The following is a 16,096-nucleotide window of genomic DNA, read 5'->3' as shown; positions in this document are numbered from 1 at the left end:
AGTAAAGTGTATCTTCTGACTAGTTTCATTTTTCACTGAGATGTTCCACAGACAACCCAGTGTGGACATACCCTCGAGTATATTATTTACCATCCTCTGCTAAAACAGGGCTTCCCTTGTGGCTCAGCGGTAAAGAATCCACCCACAATGTGGAAGACCTGGGTTCGGGCCCTGGGCTGGGAAGATCCCCTGGAGAAGGAAAAGGCTACCCACTCCAGTATTCTGGCCTGGAGAATTCCCTGGACTGTATAGTCCAGGGGGTCGCAAAGAGTTGGACACAACTGAGCGACTTTCACTCACTGCTAAAACATGTTCATTCTCTTAAGTTCCTTATCTCTGGATGGGAAGAGCATCTATTCGGTTGTCCATAGCTTTAAATTAGGGTATTATCCCTGGTTTTTCTCTCTCCCCTCCTTCTCATCCAATCAAACTCTAAGTCATGATGATGCTCTTTTCTTGGAACTTCTCAACCTGCCTTCTCCTCCACTTCCTCAATGCTACCTTGTCCCCGATCTCCACCTGCTCTCTCCTTGATCTTCTCAGCAATGTCTAAAGAAACCTCTGTGCCATTATCTTACTTTAACAATTCTCCACTTTTCAGCAATAATGATCTTTCTAAAATGCAGACTTTACCCTATCATTCCCGTGATGAAATATTTTAGTTACTTTACATTGCTCTTAGGATAATCTGAAGAGTTGGAGCCTGGAGGTGAGGGGTGGCTCTTGAACCAGGAGAGGGGAGGATTTGGAGCCTGTGGAGAGACGGTCAAGTTCTAGAACAGAGATCCCAGGGTGCTGGGAGCTGGCATATTGCATATTGAGTGCATATTGCATATTGAGTGCAGCACTTTCACAACATAATCTTTCAGGATCTGGAATAGCTCAACTGGAAGTCTATCACTGCCAGGAGCCAGCGTGAGGAACTCTGCCCGTGGCAAAGGTCATGAGGAAGGAGGCCCAGCATACGCAAAGGCGGGATCGAGCCTCAGGAGTCCCCCTGGAAATTCTTGAGCATCTACCCCCAAAACCAGAGTCTGCCTACTTTCTGTTTTGTGCTCTCACCTACACCTCTGACTTTACAGGGGGCTGTCCCCGACTACCTCTCTCTGAAAAAAAGAGTTAACTTTCAGCTCCAGTTAATAAAGTTCCTGGGTGTGATAGTGTTTCAACCTACAAACTCCTTTGGAAGTCCTCTAGCCTGCCTGAATAGGTTTTTTCAGCCACATGTGATTGCTCAGAGCCTCCCAACTGTGAGAGGCATGAAATGTTCTAAACTGTCTAAATACAGATTCCTTTGAGTAGTTAAAAGATTGATTAGAAATTGTATTGGTGAAGGGATTTTCACTTGTTGGGCCAATGTTTGCTGCTAAGTTTCCATATCCCTTACCTGCTGTGTCCCTGGCAGTGTATTGATTAATATAATTGGTGTAAGTAGTAGTTTTAATGTTTGTAACCTTGGACCCTTGAGTTAATTCTTTTTCTTGTTACAGCCCACCACACCTTTGCCCTATAGGAATGCAACTTTAATGCTTTTGAAGGGTGGCGCCTGACTAATCACCTTTAGAGAAAAATAAGTTTTCTGAAGAAAGGGTCTTAAAATGTTAACAGGCCTCCGGGCCAGAAGATGATGCAAATCACCTAAACTTTTGCATATGATAAGTCTGCAGGAAGAAAGCCTGGCTTACTGCATGACTCTACCCCTTCCCCCATTATCCTCTATGCATAATTTAAGGTATAAAAACTACTTTGGAAAATAAAGTGCGGGCCTTGTTCACCGAAACTTGGTCTCCCCATGTCGTTCTTTCTCTTACCTTCTGGCTGAATTATTCAGCCTCTTTTCTCCACTGAATTTCCTCACTGAGCTATCCTTATTTCAGCCTCTTTTCTCTACTGAATTTCCTCACTGAGCTATCCTTATTTCAGCCTCTTTTCTCTACTGAATTTCATGACTGAGCTATCTTTATTTTACTACTCTTTATATCCTTAATTAACGTTTAATTAAGCAGTTGTTTCCTGATCCTCACTGACACCGTCCCCACTTCGAATTCCCTGGATCCACCGGGGCTGGACCCCGGCACCAGGGAGATGTTTGCACTTGGCTTTCACGTTGTTCAGTGGCTCATTGAATAAATTAGAAGTTCTGCTGCTGAAGACAGTTATCCAATTGGGTATGGAGGACATGACTTCGTTTCTATCAAGCTGTCACAGCATCAGGCAGAAGAAACACTATTCAGTGATCAGATTTTCTGCTCAGGTTGTCTGTAGCCTTGCAAAACAGAACCAGAGAAAATAAAATACTTCCCTTATCTTCCTTCATCAGATCTTACAATATTTAACACTTCCAATATTTATCTAGGTCCATCACATATTTGAATGTTGGGGAAAGCTCCCTAACCTACTTCAAAGTTTAATATATAGCAAAAAATTAATGGATGTGTGAGAATATAATAACTCAAAACAAGGTGAGCATTATGAAAAAAAAAAAAGATCCAATGACTGTCTGCGAAATAAAGTCATTATTGTTGTTGCTGTTCAGTCACTAAGTCGTGTCCAGCTCTTTGTGATGCCATGGACTGAAGCATGCCAGGCTTCCCTGTCCTCCACTGTCTCCCACAGTTCGCTCAAGTTTATGTCCACTGAGTCTATGGTAAGACATAGGAAATGTTGGAAAACATCTCACTTACGTTTTCATTCAGAGTTTAGAGAACACTGAAAAGAATATCACCTAATATAATGAAACTAATAAACAAATGCCAAAAGAAGTAAATATGATTAGAGGAGAAAGAGAGAGGTGTGTTGTCAGATCTAGCAGATCAGGCACATATGTTGTGGTTTGCAAAAGAGAAAACATGAAAACTGAATAAACAGCAGCAATAATCAAAGAAATTGTGGGAGAAAATATAATCAAAAAAGCTGAAAGTTAGGCAAAATCCGTGAAAAGAGACTCAAACCTGCATAATTCTGGTGATTTCTTTAAATTAAAAAAAAAAATAGGTAAAATGTATTCTAGAGGCTTCTAGATAGGAAAACCTAATAAAGAAGTAAAATACTATTTTTCATATTTTTGTTCAAAAATTCTAGGTCCCAGAAGACCATAAATCAGTATTTAAGGTTCTGAACATTCTGATTTAGGAACTAACAATATGTCAAGTCAATACAGAATTTAACTTATGATTACTCATGAGTTCCGCCCGGCCCCAGCTCTCTCCATACCAGGAGCTCTAGAGACTTTCTGTTGTCCCCAGACACAGGCATAATCAATAGGAAGCTTAGTAGGATGGAAGTGTCTACCCTTCTCTATAGTTTGGAAATTCAGCAGCTTTCAGAACTCTGCAGTACTATTTGCACCAGTGTATACTAGTCCAGCATTGCATTCATTTTTTTAAAATTAATTTTTACTGGAGTAGAGTTGTTTTATCATGTTGTGTTAATTTCTACTGTACAGCAAAGTGAACAAGCCATCAGTTCATTTCAGTCACTCAGTCGTGTCCGACTCTTTGTGACCCCATGAATCGCAGCATGCCAGGCCTCCCTGTCCATCACCAACTCCTGGAGTTCACTCAGACTCACATCCATCGAGTCAGTGATGCCATCCAGCCATCTCATCCTCTGTCATCCCCTTCTCCTCCTGCCCCCAATCCCTCCCAGCATCAGAGTCTTTTCCAATGAGTCAACTCTTTGCACGAGGTGGCCAAAGTACTGGAGTTTCAGCTTCAGCATCATTCCTTCCAAAGAAATCCCAGGGCTGATCTTCAGAATGGACTGGTTGGATCTCCTTGCAGTCCAAGGGACTCTTAAGAGTCTTCTCCAACACCACAGTTCAAAAGCATCAATTTTTCGGTGCTCAGCCTTCTTCATAGTCCAACTCTCACATCCATACATGACCACTGGAAAAACCATAGCCTTGACTAGACGGACCTTTGTTGGCAAAGTAATGTCTCTGCTTTTCAATATGCTATCTAGGTTGGTCATAACTTTTCTTCCAAGGAGTAAGCGTCTTTTAATTTCATGGCTGTAGTCACAATCTGCAGTGATTCTGGAGTTCCAAAAAATAAAGTCTGACACTGTTTCCACTGTTTCCCCATCTATTTCCCATGAAGTGATGGGACCAGATGCCATGATCTTCGTTTTCTGAATGTTGAGCTTTAAGCCAACTTTTTCACTCTCTTCTTTCACTTTCTTCAAGAGGCTTTTTAGTTCCTCTTAACTTTCTGCCATAAGGGTGCTGTCATCTGCATATCTGAGGTGATTGATATTTCTCCCAGCAATCTTGATTCCAGCTTGTGCTTCTTCCAGCCCAGCGTTTCTCATGATGTATTCTGCATATAAGTTAAACAAGCAGGGTGACAATATGTAGCCTTGACGTACTCCTTTCCCTATTTGGAACCAGTCTGTTGTTCCATGTCCAGTTCTAACTGTTGCTTCCTGACCTCCATATAGGTTTCTCAAGAGGCAGGTCAGGTGGCCTGGTACTCCCATCTCTTTCAGAATTTTCCACAGCTTATTGTGATCCACACAGTCAAAGGCTTTGGCATAGTCAATAAAGCAGAAATAGATGTTTTTTTGAAACTCTCTTGCTTTTTCAATGATCTAACAGATGCTGACAATTTGATCTCTGGTTCCTCTGCCTTTTCTAAAACCAGATTGAACATCTGGAAGTTCACAGTTCACGTATTGCTGAAGCCTGGCTTGGAGAATTTTGAGCATTACTTTACTAGCATGTGAGATGAATGCAATTGTGCGGTAGTTTGAGCCTTCTTTGGCATTGCCTTTCTTTGGGATTGGAGTGAAAACTGACCTTTTCCAGTCCTGTGGCCACTGCTGAGTTTTCCAAATTTGCTGGCATATTGAGTGCAGCACTTTCACAGCATCATCTTTCAGGATTTGAAATAGCTCAACTGGAATACCATCACCTCCACTAGCTTTGTTTGTAGTGATGCTTTCTAAGGCCCCCTTGACTTCACATTCCAGGATGTCTGGCTCTAGGTGAGTGATCACACCATTGTGATTATCTGGGTCATGAAGATTTTTTTGTATAGTTCTTCTGTGTATCCCTGCCACCTCTTCTTAATATCTTCTGCTTCTGTTAGGTCCATACCATTTCTGTCCTTTATTGAGCCCATCTTCACATGAAATGTTCCCTTGCTGCTGCTGTTGCTGCTAAGTCGTTTCAGTCATGTCCAACTCTGTGCGACCCCACAGATGGCAGCCCACCAAGCTCCCCTGTCCCTGGGATTCTCCAGGCAAGAACACTGGAGTGGGTTGCCATTTCCTTCTCCAATGCATGAAAGTGAAAAGTGAAAAGTAAAAGTGCAGTCGCTCAGTCGTGTCCAACTCTGAGCGACCCCATGGACTGCAGCCTACCAGGCTCCTCCGTTCATGGGATTTTCCAGGCAAGAGTACTGGAGTGGGTTGCCATTTCGTCCTCCAAAATGTTCCCTTGGTATCTCTAATTTTCTTGAAGAGATCTCTAGTCTTTCCCATTCTGTAGTTTTCCTCTATTTCTTTGCATTGATTGCTGAGGAAGGCTTTCTTATCTCTTGCTATTCTTTGGAACTCTGCATTCAGATGCTTATATCTTTCCTTTTCTCCTTTGCTTTTCACTTCTCTTCTTTTCACAGCTATTTGTAAGGCCTCCTCAGACAGCCATTTTGTTTTTTCCATTTCTTTTCCATGGGGATGGTCTTGATCCCTGTCTCCTGTACAATGTCACGAACCTCCGACCTTAGTTCATCAGGCACTCTATCTATCAAATCTAGTCCCTTAAATCTATTTATCACTTCCACTGTATAATCATAAGGGATTTGATTTAGGTCATACCTGAATGGTCTAGTGGCTTTCCCTACTTTCTTCAATTTCAGTCTTGCAATAAGGAGTTCATGATCTGAGCCACAGCCAGCTCCTGGTCTTGTTTTTGTTGACTGTATAGAGCTTCTCCATCTTTGGCTGCAAAGAATATAATCAATCTGATTTTGGTGTTGACCATCAGATGATGTCCATGTGTAGAGTCTTCTCTTGTGTTGTTGGAACAAGGTGTTTGCTATGACCAGTGCATTTTCTTGGCAAAACTATTAGTCTTTGCTCTGCTTCATTCCATATTCCAAGGCCAAATTTGCCTGTTACTCCAGGTGTTTCTTGACTTTCTACTTTTGCATTCTAGTCCCCTATAATGAAAAGGACATCTTTTTTGGATGTTAGTTCTAAAAGGTCTTGTAGGTCTTCATAGAACCATTCAACTTCAGCTTCTTCAGCATTACTGGTTGGGGTTACTTGGATTACTGTGATATTGAATGGTTTGCCTTGGAAACGACCAGAGATCATTCTGTCGTTTTTGAGATTGCATCCAATTACTGCATTTTGGACTCTTTTGTTGACCATGATGGCTACTCCATTTCTCCTAAGGTATTCCTGCCCGCAGTAGTAGATATAATGGTCATCTGAGTTAAATTCACCCATTCCAGTCCATTTTAGTTCACTGATTCCTAGAGTGTCAATGTTCACTCTTGCCATCTCCTGTTTGATCACTTCCAATTTGCCTTGATTCATGGACCTGACATTCCAGGTTCCTATGCAATATTGCTCTTTACAGCATCAGACCTTGCTTCTATCACCAGTCACATCCAGAACTGGGTATTGTTTTTGCTTTGGCTCCATCCCTTCATTCTTTCTGGAGTTATTTCTCCACTGATCTCCAGTAGCATATTGGGCACCTACAGACCTGGGGAATTCCTCTTTCAGTATCCTATCATTTTGCCTTTTCATACTGTTCATGGGGTTCTCAAGGCAAGAATACTGAAGTGGTTTGCCATTCCCTTCTCCAGTGGACCACATTCTGTCAGCCCTCTCCACCATGACCCACCTGTCTTGGGTGGCCCCACGGGCATGGCTTAGTTTCATTGAGTTAGACAAGAACCAGCCATACATACAGGTATATCCCCTACTCAGCATTACAACAACATTCTGAGTTATTCAACCTAAATAACACCTTCTTATGTGTTTATCTCAGGGTTTTTTCTCTCAGTTCCTCATTTCTTTTCTGCTCAAACAGAAAAATACTCTCTCATATCCCATTAAGGAGAGGCTGCAAATTGGTAGCAGAGATTGCAAACTGGGGGCCCACAGATTGCAGCGATATTTTGTTTGATAAGCAGAAAGAAATTTGAATTAACATTTTGAAGTTTTAGAGATCTCTATAGCCACCTAGGTATTGAGAAGATCTGACACTATTGAGATTATGTTCCCTCAGGGCAGCAGTTGGCTTAATTGAGGGTGAGGGCTCACACCCCTGTTTCTAGTCCCCACCTCATTGGAAGGAATCCAGTTACCAGCTATTGTCATGCTCACGTAGCTATTTGTTTCCCCTCTGGAGTAGAGCAAGTGTTGTTTAAAGTCATGCCTCTATTGAAAGAGGGAAAACAAAAGGAAGAATGAAGAGTCTACATGCTTTCAGAAAAATGGGAGAGAATATTTTTCCTTTTTGCAAAAAAGTAAACAATATTTTATGTGTCTTTGCCAAAGAATAAAACTGGAGACAGTTATGAAGCAAATTAAGGAACAACTGCTCTATAGAAAAGACATATGATGAAGGCTCATTTAACAGGAAGACCTAGGATTTCCACAGTTGATTTCTGAATGCAAACAAAATAGGTTTCCAAATGCTTTTGTGAAAAAGTGACCATAAATTCCTTTACAGACTACAGATTTCTGAAAGATTGTCTATGGAGTGAAGGCGACATTATGTGGCTTAAACAGAATCAAACATTCATGAATATATTATAGTCAACAATACTGTCACTTAGGATATTGGCTGAGAACTTGCTGGAAAGTGAAAGTCACTCAGTCATGCTATACAGTCCATGGAATTATCCAGGCCAGAATACTGGAGTGGATAGCCTTTCCCTTTTCCAAGGGATTTTCCCAACCCAGGGATCAAAGCCAGGTCTCCCATGTTGCAGGTGGATTTGTTACCAGCTGAACCACAAGGGAAGCCCAAGAATACTAGAATGGGTAGCCTATCCCTTCTCCAGGGGATCTTCCCAACCCAGAAATCGAACCGGGGTCTCCTGCACTACAGGCAGATTCTTTACCAATTGAGCTAGAACTTCCTGGAGAGGAATTAAATAATCTGTGGTGTGTTATAACTGCAGTGGATGAAGCAAGGGCATAAATAATAATTCCAAGTAGCTAGCTGTATTTATGTGTGGTATTGATTGAAAACCACACAACCAATGAATTTATTAAAATGGCACCCCTGAGCGCCGAAGAATTGATGCTTTTGAACTGTGGTGTTGGAGAAGACTCTTGAGAGTCCCTTGGACTGCAAGGAGATCCAACCAGCCCATTCTGAAGGAGATCAGCCCTGGGATTTCTTTGGAAGGAATGATGATAAAGCTGAAACTCCAGTACTTTGGCCACCTCATGCGAAGAGTTGACTCACTGGAAAAGATTCTGATGCTGGGATGGATTGGGGGCAGGAGGAGAAGGGGACGACAGAGGAGGAGATGGCTGGATGGCATCACTGACTCGATGGACGTGAGTCTGAGTGAACTCCGGGAGTTGGTGATGGACAGGGAGGCCTGGCGTGTTGCGATTCATGGGGTCGCAAAGAGTCGGACACGACTGAGCGACTGATCTGATCTGATTGATGTCTACATCAAGAAATGATCTGTGTAATAAGAAAAACTTGGCCGTTTTTCTGTAGAAAGGTCCAGTTAGTAATCATGACTAGGGGTATATTCTGTGATGGTATATGTTAAAGTCAGACTTGTTACTTAATTCAAACCGCTGTGGCAACATTTCACAATGGCACGGAACTGAAGCCTACTCACCACATCATTTGTCAGGAAACACACTGTACTTAAGTATTCATGGATGTGGTCATTAAAGCTGTGTGCCAGACACGCTAGAAAGGTCTAGAACTACACAAAACCAGAGTTTTGCATGAGTTCAAGCTATTCATAACACAATAATTCATTGTACTCCATGCATCTACTAAGCACATTGAAAATTAGACAAAGAAACACATACACTGAGATTTAAAATATACCATATTTCATTAACTCAGAGAAGCACGTTGCTTTCCACATGACATTTCTGGATTTAAGATGCATCGTAGTCAATGATAAGAAAGCATTGCTTAATTGGTAGCTTTGAATTTTTTTTTCCTTAGTGGTGTATAAAATAAGGATGTATCCTAAAACTGATGCCATTTTACATTCTGTGAAATATGATAAGAAAATACTACAAATTTAAGCCATTAAAGTTTTTAACTCTGATAGAATAGATAAATCATGACACAATACATCAAAATTGACTCAAGAGAAGAAAACTTGAAGTGTCTTTGCTAACAGATGGTTTTAAGATTTTGGAAAATTCTGAAGCATAAACTGCAAGAAAATGTTTTTTAAAAATGGCAATTTCTATGTTAAGATTGAAATTGAAATAATTCTTTGAGGAACACAATTCCTTTGCTTTAAAAAACTTTTGAGTTGACCAGATACACAGTTGTAAAGGTAAGACCTACAAATTTCGTGGTTTTAGCTGGTGCAAACAGTGAATTAACTGCATTAAGGTATACATTAAGCCACAAATTTCATCATTCTGTTTGGTGATGGATATTGTGTGTAATTCTGCCAAAGATAAGTGTCAGAGATCTTTCTCCCTCCTTTTGAATGGAGAAGCACATCTTTCCTTTACCTATTTTTATAGTGTTGTGGTTTATAAACCAGCAGTTTACAGACTCAAAAACCTATAGGTTCTTGACAATGAATACAACGTGTGAAGTCAACCAGGCATAAGACAAACACTTACCAGAACTATATGAAACTTTTAATTTTTACTCAGCTGAACACATAACACAAATACATGATACTGGAGATGATATTTTAAATTCATTTAAAAATACAAGTTGAATGTTAAAATATTTAATTGCTATATCTTTGGAACTAAAAACATAATACTTTTTCTTTTGTGGATTGCGTTTTCAGGTTAACATTGTGCGTTGAGATGTAAAGTACAGAATTTATCCTTGAATCCTTTTAACTAGGAGTCATATTTAAATGCATTCTGCCTCATACATGGAAAATAGTTCTTTCGAAGTATAGATTCTTCTAAATATGAATAGAACATTTGTCCAATAATTTTGAAATTGGAGAACATATAATGAAAATTAAATTTATTTCATCTCATTTGTTTCATTTCTGATAAGTACTTTTGGCACAGAAAGTGAAACTAGATTATTTAGTGCTAAATGAGTTTTCCCAAATCAGACTTTTTGTAGGACAGAGTAAATGTAATTACAGTGGTGTGCCTCCATGTGAATGCACCAGCAAAGACATATTCAGAGTACTTAGATGACATGTAACGTCAAGTCTTTGATGCATTCTTTTAAAAACTATTTTGTTGGCCAAAAAGTTCATTCAGATTTTTCCATAACCTCTTGCAGGAAAACCCACATGACTTTTTTTACCAACCCAATATATCATGTCATATTTCAGATGTACAAAAAATATAAAGAATAATGTAATAAACAGCTATCTCCTAATCCAAGAAATGAAACATTACATGGAATGTTTGAACTCCTTTGTACTACTCACTAATCACGTCCTCTTCTTCCATCTATGGGTTATGTACTACTCATTGTATCATAGGTCTTTTAGTGGCAAGTGAAAGAACTTCAAACTAGTTTAGGCAAAAGTGGTATGTATTGGCTCATGACATATGTCAAAGGATCACACAATGAAACCAAAGTAAAGCAAAGATATATCTGAACCTCTGAAACATCAAGAATCAGATAAAACTAGGTATTGCCATATCCATCTCTTGCCTTTACTCACCTTCTTTTGTGATAGGAAATATAGCAGGAATCATAGCCATGAGAAGCTGCTGTATTTCATGTCTTACAAATTTTTCTTGGGTCAAGTTAGAAAAATCCCAAAGGTAGACATTGATAGGCCTATCAGATGATGGAGACCCATCAAATATGATTAGGGACAGGATCATGGTAAACAGTCTAACTGTAGAGTGAGGAGCAATTATCCCAAGACAGAAGTGGTTGTTCTCAAAAGAAGGAAGGTACTGGGAAGGCACATGCACACACACATATGTGCATGCATGCACACACCCATATATGTGTGCGTGCACACACACACACACACACACACACACATGGCCTATTCCAACCATCCTCATTACCTCTTGCCCACTTGCTGCTTCCAGAACTTTATGGCCTCCAACCTTGCCAACATCTTCCATCTACCTTTATAACCCCATTTAAAATTTATGTTCTTCCAAACTGGCTTCTCCTTGGATGACCATGTGTCTATTTCTAGTTTTGTCCTCTAAACTGAATTTTGGTTCTTCATTTCCAAGACTGCTGGTGTTTCCAAGTAGGTGACATGATGTCAATTCAGTTGCAATAAGTTCCAAACCACATTTACCATTTTCCACAAACTCAATCCAACTTCCTTCCTCAACTTCTTTATTTTTGTTAGTCATTATATCATATTACAACATACTCAGACACTGAAAGCCTCCGTGACGCTTCCTTCTTGGTCAAACACCATGTGAAGACCCTAGTTGATGATGTTTTCCAAAAGTTCTGTTACATCTCTTTCACCTCTCCATTCCTACCACCCCCATCCTAGTCTAAATCTTTAACTAAGGTTGGAGTGCAAATGGTCTGAAACCTTCACCTTTCTAATCTTCACCCTTCAACCTTCACCCTTCTAATCAATATTAGAAAATGCTATCAGACAAAATTTTATAAAATCATCATTATGATCATGTCACTTCCCTATTTAAGTTTCCATTATAATCATTAACTGGAGAAGGAAATGGCAACCCACTCCCATGTTCTTGCTTGGAGAATTCTGTGGGTGGAGGAGCCTGGCAGGCTGCAGTTCATGGGGTCACAAAAAGTCAGACATGACTGAGCAACTAACACATAACCATTAACATTAACAAACCTCAGCTCTTGAGCTTAGCTCTACAACCTGACCTTGACCTACTTGTATACTAATCATTAGGGAAATGCAAGTCAAAACCAAAATGAGATATCACCCCATACATATTAGAATGGCTGTGATTCAAACAATAAGTGATAACAATATCTAATGAAGATGTGAAGAAAAAGATCCTTTGCACTCTGTTGATGGGAATGCAAATTAGCATAGTCGCTATGGAGAACTGGGAATGTTCCCTGAAAAGTTAAAAATAGGACTCTTTCATTGTTGTTGTCATCTAGTCACTTACTCATGTTCCACTCTTTTGCGACCCCATCGACTATAGCCGTCCAGGCTCCTCTATCCATGAGGCTTTCCAGGCAAGAATACTGGAGTGAGTTGAGGGGAGGAGCTAAGATGGTGGAGGAATAGGATGGGGAGAACACTTTCTCCCCCACAAATTCATCAAAAGAACATTTAAACACCAAATAAATTCCACAAAACAACTTCTGAATGCTGGTAGAAGACATTAGGCACCCAGAAAAGCAACCCATTGTCTTCAAAAGGAGGTAGCAAAAAATATAAAAGACAAAAAAAGAGACAAAAGAGGGAGGGATGGAGCTCCATCCTGGGAAGGGAGTCTTAAAAAGAGAGAAGTTTCCAAACACCAGGAAACATTCTCACTGCCGAGTCTGTGCCGAGCTTTGAAAGCACAGAGGGCAACATAACAGGGAGGACAAATAAATAAACAATTAAAACCCATAGATTACGAGCCCTACGGTAACTCCCCCAGTGGAGAAGCAGCGCAGATGCCTGCATCTGCCATTAGCAAGCAGGGGCTGGGCAGGGAGGCGCGGCGTGGGCTGCATCGCTTAGAGTAGGGATCTGGCCTGAATACCCCAAGCGCTAGCTGAGCGAAATAATTTGGGCTAGCAAACCAGACTGTGGGATATCTACCACGTGAAAAGCCAGCCCTAACCTAAGACACCGCCAGGCTTGCGCACAGAACAAAGGACTGTACAGAGATAGCCGGCTGCAGACCATCCCCCTCCGGTAACAGGCAGCCAGAGCCGGAAGGGGGCAATAGCAGCCCCAGAGAGACATTATCTACAAAACTGTGAGCAGGCTTCTTTGCTAACTAAAACTTCTTGGGGTTCTGGACAGTCAACATCTGCCCGAGAAGGTGCACTGGTTGTACACCCAGATAACCGAGCGGCAGGGAGGCGATAAGTCACAGCAACCACGCTCGCCAAACACCCCATTATTGAAAGACAAATATATGTCTTGTCTTTCTTGTCTGAGCTGCTCGTACCTAGGAAGGGCACAAAACGCAGGCCCAGCGGAGTCTGTGCCTCTGAGGACTACCCGAGTGCCTGAACCTGAGCGGCTTAGACCTGGGAGGTGCAAGCAGCCCAGGGCCGGCCGTGGATGGTTCCCGGCAGAGCAAGCTAGAGCCTAAGCAGTGTGGGCAGGGAGGCTACATGCGCCATGAGCAGGGGCAGGCCCAGTGTGGCTGAGGCACTGTGAGTGCAGGTCAGTATTATTTATTTGCAGCGTCCCTCCCTCCCCCACAGCACGACTGAACAAGTGAGCCTTTAAAAAAAAAAAAAAAAAAAGATGTCTACCACCGCCCCCTTTGTAATCAGGGCAGAAATCAGACACTGAAGAGACCAGCAAACAGAAGCTATAACAGAGGGAACCACCTTGGAAGCGACAGGCAATAGATTAAAACCCCGTGGTTAGTACTGACTACATAGGAAGGGGCCTATAGATCTTGAGAAATATAAGCCAGAACAAGGAACTAGCCAAAAATGAACTGAACCCACAATACCCACAACAACATCAGAGAAAGTCCTATATATTTTTCCACTATTTTTATGATCATTCTTTCTTTTTTTTTAATTAAAAAAAAATTTTAAGTCCTCTATTACTCCTTTAATTTTCACTTTTATAACCTACTATTACTTTTCAAAAAAAAAAAAAGACCCTTTTTTTTTTAAAAAAAAAAAAAGCAAACTTCATATATATATTTTTTGTGACCTTGTTTTCTTTTTTTTTCTTCTTTTCTTTAACATTGTATTTTTGAAATTCCAAACTCTGCTCTAGCTTTTTAATTTTAGCTTTTTGGTATTTGTTATCAATTTTGTACCTTTTTTTTTTTTTAATAACTTTTGTGACTTCTTTGTTTGTTTGTTTCTCTTTCTTTCTCTTCATCTTTTCTTTAACATTGTATTCCTGAAATTCCAAACTCTACTCTAGATTTTTAATTTAGGCTTTTTGGTATTTGTTATCAATTTTGTACTTATATCTTCTTTATAATTTTTGTGACTTTGTTTTTTTTTCTTTTTTCTTTTTCTCTCTTTATTTTCCTTCTTCTTTTCTTTAACATTGTATTTTTGAAATTCCAAACTCCACTCTAGATTTTTGATTTTTGCTTTTAGGTATTTGTTACCAATTTTGTACCTTTAAGAACCCAATCTTCAGTATCCATTTTTTACTAGGGAGCGAGATTACTGGCTTGACTGCTCTCTCCCTCTTCGGACTCTCCTTTTTTTTCCCACCAGGTCGCCTGTGTCTCCTCCCTAAACCTTCTCTACTGTACCCAACTCTGGATTTCTGTGTGTTTCAGATGGTGGAGAACACTTAGGGAACTGATTACTGGCTGGATCTGTCTCTCTCCTTTTCATTCCCTCCTTTTATCCTCCTGGCCACCTCTGTCACCTTCCTCCCTCTTCTCTTCTCTGTATAACTCCGTGAACATCTCTAAGCAGTCCAGTTGTTGAGTGCACATAAGGAAGTGATTACTGGTTAGCCCACTCTCTCCTCTATTGATTCTACCTCATCTCATTCGGGTCACCTCTAACTCCCTCCTCCCTCTTCTCTTCTCCATGTAACGCTGTGAACCTCTCTGGGTGACCCTCACGGTGGAGTATCTTTTCATCTTTAACCTAGATGTTTTATCAATGGTGCTGTATAGAAGGAGAAGTTTTGAGACTACTGTAAAAATAAGACCGATAACTGGAAGCAGGAGGCTTAAGTCCAAACCCTGACTCCAGGGAACATTAATTGACAGGAGCCCATCAAATGCCTCCATACCTACACTGAAACCAAGCACCACACAAGGGCCAACAAGTTCCAGGGCAAGACATACCAAACAAATTCTCCAGCAACACAGGAACACAGCCCTGAGCTCCAATATACAGGCTGCCCAAAGTCACCCCAAAACCATAGACATCTCATAACTCATTACTGGACACTTAATTGCACTCCAGAGAGAAGAAATCCAGCTCCACCCACCAGAACACCGACACAAGCTTCCCTAACCAAGAAACCTTGACAAGCCACCTGTACAAACCCACACACAGCGAGGAAATGCTGCAATAAAGAGAACTCCACAAACTGCCAGAATACAGAAAGGACACCCCAAACTCAGCAATTTAAACAAGATGAAGAGACAGAGGAATACCCAGCAGGTAAAGGAACAGGATAAATGCCCACCAAACCAAACAAAAGAGGAAGAGATAGGGAATCTACCTGATAAAGAATTCCAAATAATGATAGTGAAATTGATCCAAAATCTTGAAATCAAAATGGAATCACAGATAAATAGCCTGGAGACAAGGATTGAGAAGATGCAAGAAAGGTTTAACAAGGACCTAGAAGAAATAAAAAAGAGTCAATATATAATGAATAATGCAATAAGTGAGATCAAAAACACTCTGGATGCAACAAATAGTAGAATAACAGAGGCAGAAGATAGGATTAGTGAATTAGAAGATAGAATAGTAGAAATAAATGAATCAGAGAGGAAAAAAGAAAAACGAATTAAAAGAAATGAGGACAATCTCAGAGACCTCCATGACAATATTAAGTGCTACAACATTCGGATCATAGGGGTCCCAGAAGAAGACAAAAAGAAAGACCATGAGAAAATATTTGAGGAGATAATAGTTGAAAACTTCCCTAAAATGGGGAAGGAAATAATCACCCAAGTCCAAGAAACCCAGAGAGTCCCAAACAGGATAAACCCAAGGCGAAACACCCCAAGATACATATTAATCAAATTAACAAAGATCAAACACAAAGAACAAACATTAAAAGCAGCAAGGGAAAAACAACAAATAACACACAAGGGAATTCCCATAAGGATAACA

Source organism: Bos grunniens, chromosome 25 (genome assembly GCF_055505025.1).
Source record: "Bos grunniens cultivar Pamir isolate PY7600 chromosome 25, Bosgru_T2T1.0, whole genome shotgun sequence".
NCBI classification, from domain to species: Eukaryota; Metazoa; Chordata; class Mammalia; order Artiodactyla; family Bovidae; genus Bos; species Bos grunniens.
The sequence above is the reverse complement of the archived record's forward strand: the minus strand, read 5'-3'. Positions refer to the sequence as shown.